Source organism: Vigna angularis, chromosome 1 (assembly GCF_016808095.1).
Source record: "Vigna angularis cultivar LongXiaoDou No.4 chromosome 1, ASM1680809v1, whole genome shotgun sequence".
Taxonomy (NCBI): domain Eukaryota; kingdom Viridiplantae; phylum Streptophyta; class Magnoliopsida; order Fabales; family Fabaceae; genus Vigna; species Vigna angularis.
In genome coordinates, this window is record NC_068970.1 from 21,364,288 (window position 1) to 21,372,016 (window position 7,729).

Genomic DNA, 7,729 nt, shown 5'->3' on the forward strand with positions numbered 1-7,729 from the left:
CTGTCGCCACGTAAGTTCTTTTAGTGATATATGGGCATGACAATACTTATAAAGTCATACTAATTAAAGAACAAATAATTGAATAAAACGAGCATTGTAGCTAACATTGCAAAGAAGCAATTTTTCATCTGTTGTTATTATTATTTATATCACCAATGCAACTAACACATTTTTACACTCTTTGGTATTTTTTTATTTGATTAAAGTATTACACGAGAGGATTACAAATGGCGAGTTCATTCTTTATTGTAACTAGCAGAAATAGAAGTTGTTACTATCGTTATTTTATTTTAATGAGTTTAATTTAACATTTATATTAATTTAATTTATTATCTATCATATTTACAAAATAAACTTAAAATTTTAAAAAATATGACATATTACCGGTTTTACTCACCGCAATCACATTTTCGTTTATTAAACATAATATGTATCTTCTACATCAGACAATATAGTTATTATAAGTAAAGTAAGATATGAATATAATTTGTGCATATAAAAAAAATTAATAATAGATTACTATAAATGATGCATCATATATTCCCATCTAGATTTGGTGATATAGAAACAACTTGATGAAGTGCATAAATGCCCGTAAAGATAATTATTAAAAGCATTACGCCAATAAGAATATGTGTCTTTAAGTTGGTACAAAAATTCAATTGGAACATACCTTGGTCATTATAAAATTCATATTGCTGGGAAATTTGCATTAAAACAAAGTATTAAGTAAAGAGTGATGAAATAGTGTAAAGAACCCCAACACAAACCTAACTTTATTGTGCTTTAAATAACACCAAACACTTGCCTCCGTTTTTTTTTTTCTCTATAATTTATTTACACCCATAATAACAACAAATGAAAAATAACTTATAAGGGAAATTTCTTCTCTGATCTTGTGTGTTTCCGAGTACGTACCAGAGTATCAATCTTCACTCAATTACGCAACTAGTTAGTCTTATTGTTTTTATTTCACCACTACTATTATGTATAAGGTAATTTCAGTACGAACTACTTATGTTAGAGTCAGAATATTTATATCATATGTGTTTTGAAAAATTCTCAATTTAACTATATTAATGGTACTGTTTTCCGAGACTGCAATCCCTCCTTCTTCTCTGCTTTGTTGATGTGATTTCCAACCATGTAAAACTCCTCTCCACAATATTGATTGGTTGTCACATACAGGAAGCACTCCGACGCTCAAGTCAGATTTACGGAGATCATGATGATAATAATTCAGAAAAAGATGTTTTACGTGGACTTAAATCTCATATTAATTATAGACCTGATTTTTAATAATAATCATTAACTGTTAATCAATTCCATATCACTGCCCTATATTTTATTTCCTATTGTTTGTTATTTGATCATTAAAGCCATACGTTTCGTTCCTCATCTCATTAATTGACCTTTAATACTTATCCGTTGTCGGCCAACTATCTCTCTGGCCCTTCCACCTTAACCGATCGGCCCAACTCCTCGTCAGGCTAAGCTTCTTTCAGTGGCTACCGAGTACACTACAATTACTATTACTAAAAAATATTTAAGAAAAAAATACAACATAGATAGTATAAATCTTTAATTGATCGGATGGTAGAATATTTGAAGAAAGATTGCCTTCAATCCTAATTTTTTTGCAAACTAAACAATTTTTCAATAAATAATTAGTACGTTAAAATTTTAAGTATGAATTTAAATCTCACATTAAATAAATAATATAAGATTAAAGATATGTTAATCCATTACAAATTAAAATTATTTAACTCAAAGTCCGAAACACAACACATATTCGTCTCCTAGAAAATATTAAGTGATGTAATATACCATTTATACTAGCATTTTGTTTTTCCTTGTTTCGGAACCAAATTTTATGTACAAGTAAATTACTTGTCACCTATTTTGTCCTTTGTGTCGTCTTCAATCTATTCATATTTTTATAGTAGTGTAGTATTACTTAAGTCATCGATTATTATTGGGTAATTAATTTGTTACAATTAATTCAGTGCAGTGATGGTATATGATATTGATTTCAATATCGTAGTTGTCATTTTATTCTTCCTCGTATGTTATTGAGTACTGAGGATCTTGGCTCGAGGTAACTATAAACGAATCTTAACTTTTTCAAAAACAGTGAAAAGCGAAAACTAACAAAAGCTAAAGTGATGGTACAAAAAAAGTATCCAGATAATAGAGATAACAATAAGTAGATATAAATTTGATGTTCATAATTTTTTAGATTTAAACTAAAAAATCCACAAAGTAAAAGATGGTCGAATTTAATAGCATAGTGTGGTTGCTTGGTTGGTGATGGTATCCATGAAGAAGCCCCCACTTGGGACCATGTTTGTTTGTCTGGTGGAAACCACCGAGTTAGTTCCGCTCCATTAATGGTGTTCTGAATTCTATTTAGTACATTTTTTTAACTACGTTTTTGTGTCTCTTGATTTCAACTTTGTGCAGTGTTTGACGGCGGGAACAACGGAAGAAGATTAGAATTTGGATCCGAAACGAAGTTTAGTCTTTCACACTCCAACTCGTTGTTGGTCACCCACCTCATGTCTAGCTATCAATGTCTCATTTCCATGCATCCATATGCTGATTTTGTCTATTTTAGCACTTTGCACCAAACTTTATCCCACAATTCTCGTCGCTTTTAACTTAATTGGATGAAATGTTTTATGTACCATTTCACCTATTGAATAAGATCGGTCCCTTCACGGTCAAACTAAAGACAATTACGTACCTTAGTACATTTTTTCTTCCTTCGGTTTTATAGAATCTGATAAAATTCACACGGTCATTCAATTCAAGAGTTAAGATTTTTGTACCAAAATATTAGTTAGAGCAAAAAGAAGTCACTGCTTAATAGCTTTAATTCCCACTAGTTTCCATTTTGCAGGGTGCAGGCTTCTTACTCATTGGAGTGTTTTGATGAAAACTTTAAGTGAATCCAATTGGTAATAAATAGAGACAACAAAGTTGAGCACCAGATATGAAAAAATTATTAATTATTATTTTAAAGTTTTAAATTAAAAATGATTTCTATAACTTACATGACTTTGTCTCATATATTAATGTTTTCTCGATAGATTTTTTAAAAGGCTAATCAGTACTATTAAAACTAAAGATTGATATAAATCTAAATCTTATATTAAATAAGTATGAAAATGTTTCATAACTATTATCTTAAAATGTTGAACATAAATATTGCAACCAGTTATAATAACAAAAAAGATTATCACTTTGGATAATGATTTAGTGAGTGTCAAATTATCGAATTCCAAATGTTAAAATGTACTTCTTCCTTTTTTTTTCATGAAATTTTGGAAGTTAAAATTACTATGACTTTAATTTTGGTTGGTTAAATCATTCCATTAGTTACGAAAATCTTAAATGTTTTTTTTAAGTGTTTTAATTTGGTTTCTAATTTAGAAAAATATATGCAATCAAATCCTAATAGTTATCAGTCAACATTAAATAAACAGTGATTATGTAACTCTATATGCGATTTTTAAATTACGTGGCTTAATAAACAATTAGTAATGTGAAATTTTATTTTATAAATAAAAAAATGGGAAATATTTGATAAAAGAGAGTTTTTTTGCTAGGGATTGAAGTTATGGGTTTATTCACCAAAATTGGGGATTGAATTCACAATCAGTAAAATTAGGGTTGAGTGAAATAATTCCTCATCGTTGGGAGTTAGTTTGATGGAATCGTGGGTTTGTTGGAATGCTTGGGCATTGAAGGTCAGTAAATGTTCTTTTGTTACAATTTACAATTTTTTGTTCAGTGATTTTTGTCTTAATGTGTTGTAGGTTTATGTTTTAGGAAACTAGATTATTAGTTTTAGGATATGAGGTGTTTAAATGTTAAGAAATGAGTTTTAAATATGAATGTGTTTTCCGATGTTAAAATGTGTTTTTATCGTGGTACTCAATTTCTAAAGTCGTGTTGGAGTGTTTATTTGAGTTTAATATATCTTTTACTTTGTCGGTATATGAATATTTTATAAGTGTATATATACATATCTACATACTTGTGTGTCTCATGGATGGAGATTTTGAGGTGGTCTTTTACCATGGAGGAAAGTTTGTAAGTGATGAGAAAGTGAAGTATGAAGAAGAAACTTCTATCTTATCTTTGGCCTAGATATGTGGAGCTACTGTGTATTTTTAAGTGTACTAGGATTTTACATCTCCAACCATTATATGTGCAAGACGAACATGAATGACATAACAACATAATTCACCTACTCCAATCACAATGTAGAAGAAAAAACATGATGAAGAACCCCTGATTTAAGACTTCAACAAAAGAAGAAAAATTAATTGACGCCTATTAACAAGTCTATTTCATTACATTTAAAAATCAAATGGCATATATATGTTTAAGAATGACAAAAAAATCCACAGGTACGGATATCCACGGATAAAATTCGCAGCAGATAGTTACTATCTGTGAATATTTATTACCCGTGGATAACGGGTAATGGGTATTTTAATACCCGCTTCTAAACGGGTCGAGTGCGGGTATTAAACTATCCGTCCCGTGGTACCCGTTACCCGCAAAAAAAAAATAATAAAAATATTAATTTTTATTTTTTAAAGTAAATTTAATTAAAAATAAAATTAATTTATATTTTATTAGGTTAAAATTAATTAAAATTAAATTTTAATTTATATTTAATTTACTTTATATTATATTTTTTATAATTTTATTTAAAAAATGTATAAAATATTTTTTTTATGGGTATTCACGAATTTTAAAATATATGCGAATATTTTCTAAGCGAATACTCATACAGATAAGTTGCATTCGTGTATCTGACCCGACTGTTATCATCCTATATATGTTATAGATGTCTCCCTCATCATCTTCAAACGTCATTTTAGTATATTTAAAAAAAAAATTATTTGCATTAATTTTTTCAAAAATTAAGATATATGAAAAAGAACATATTTTAGATTTTTCCTAAAGAATGATTTAACTTTGGGTTTTACACTAACACTAAGTATATTTCTAGATTCTTCTGCAATGATAGATCCTCGATTTTTACTCACTACGCATAATTTTAATTTAGGCTTAAATTTCAGTGTATTTTTATATCAATGTAATAGTTATTAGGTTTAATATGTTTTTAATTTTCCGTAAACATAAATTTTTATTTTTTATTTTTCGTTTAGCCTTTTGTTCTAGTTAGTTTTGGTTTTTTATAAATTCTAACTTTTTTTTGTAATTGTCATTCATGTGTATATATATTCTTTAAAGTGCGTAAAAATATTCCAAACTTAGTTTCTTGTTGATAAAATATAATATAAACAATTAAAATAATAAGAAATAAATAAATGATTACTTGATATAATAAATCCAAAGAATTGACATGGGCCATGGTTCTACGGAGGTACGGTCAATATATTTAATGTTGTCATACTCCAGTTTTAAATATCAATGCTAGCTGTGTTATTGTACATATTTCTTTAAAGAACTTTTAAAATGTGAAATAAATTGTCCTGTCATATTAAAAATATCATTTCTTTAGAAACTATTTTTAAAAAGAAAATAATTATAAGAATCCAAATGTTTTAGTGAATATGTGATTTCACGATACAAAAACATCCAAAAGACGTATGGGCCATGATTCGGAGAAGTACGACCTATAGATTTGCAGTTGTCGGACAAGAGTTTTCAAGATCAATTTACTAACATGCATTTTATCGTTTTTAAGAAACAAATATAATCTTGAAAAGAGGTTGCTCAAAATTAAAATTATTATTTGAATATTAATGTCATAAATTAGTGGATCAAAATTCAAGAAAATTATTATTTACAATTTGAAAAGAAAACAGTTCTCATATAAATGGATATAAATGGATGAGAGTTACTTTATAAATAATTTTTATTGATTTTAAACAACCAAATGTCTGAAAATTATATTAGAATAATATGTTTATTTTTAAATAAAATTTTTCTGATAATTTTTATTTTATAATTCAAATTTAAACAACATATATATAAGATTAACATTAAATAATAAATAATGTTCTTATTCACAGGAATATTTCGAATGATAATTGCTTATAATATTAATATTAATCAGATTGAGTAAACATTGAGAATCCTTTATTATCTACTGATTTTTAAGGGAGAAAACTTCTGAAAAAATTCCAATGTATAAAAAAGAATGTCTTACGAGTGATTATCTAGTGTGGTATAAATTACGAGTAACTCGTGATAGTATTTCATATTTTCATTTTCTATATTCATTTTTCATTACACTTTTCAACATTATAATCACATTATTTATTTCAATAAATTCATACAACTCTAATATTGTAATATATTGTATAAGCATAGAAATCTCCACACATATAATATGTTACAATATTACTTAAGAAAATATTTTTATGAATAAAAGTATTTTAAAAGGAAATATATGCATCCATAAATACTCTCTTAAAAGGTTTAGCTCATTGATGTGCAATTGTATCTCTTCATGTACATAATAACAGCATATTTAAAAAATAATAAGAGTAAAAATAATATAATTGTACATAAAACAATCACATAAACAAGTCATATGCATATTACTATAAATAAAATTACAATCTACCATCTATTTCATTCATGAATCTAAATATCAAATGAATAAGTATTAAAGGGAAAAAGACTGTTAATTTTTAAAAAGACTTATATTAAATATCTTCTATCATATATTAAAATATTTTGGTTAGTTAATATCCAAGCACATGTGTATATATGTATAGATGTGTACTAATTTTTTTATCAACTGCTTACTACCTAAGATCTAATCTACATGATTTAGACATTTGATAAAAATATAAAATCTCTGTTAGTTATGTTTCTTTACTTAATTCATTTACCAAACAAGAATTCGTATACAATTCTAGGTAGGTATAACTTTAACAGTCATCATATTAAGAATTTCATATAATATATTATCCACAAAAATTCGAATACAATTCTAGGTAGGTAACTTTAACAAGGCTTGCTCTTATATACCTTTCACTAAAGCTGTTGAAAGAGAAAGAAACTTTATTGTATTTGAAGAAAAAGTACATAACAGGGGAGAGTAAATAAACGTCTTTACAGAAGAGAGTGTTGCTTAATATATATAATCACACTTGGAAACTAACTGATAAACCAAACTGAAAAATAAAAACTAATTAAAATATTTAAACACTCTTTCTCAAGGTATATGAATATTAAAAAGAGTTTTGAAAACTATTGAATATTAAAAATTTGGTGAAGACATCAACTAATTGATTGGTAGAAGGAATATGGAAAAGTCTAATTAAACTGTATTGAACTTTTGGTCTCATAAGATAATCAATCTTTATATTCTTTGTTCTTTCATGAAAAATGAGATTTTTAATAATTTGAATAGTTGAATTACTATCACAAAAGTCACATTAAGGAGTAGAAATAGAAAAATGTAGATTACAAAATAAGTAATTAAGTCATTGCAGTTCATAAGAAAGAAAGACTAAATTCATGTATTTAACCTCAAAGAAGGTTTAGAGACCATAATTTATTTATTCGATTTCCAAGTGACTAAATATTTTTGAAAGAAAACTACAATAACTTGAGATGGATTTTCTAGTACAAGTTGCTTAATAAAGACTAAATTCATGTATTTAACCTCAAAGAAGGTTTAGAGACCATAATTTATTTATTCGATTTCCAAGTGACTAAATATTTTTGA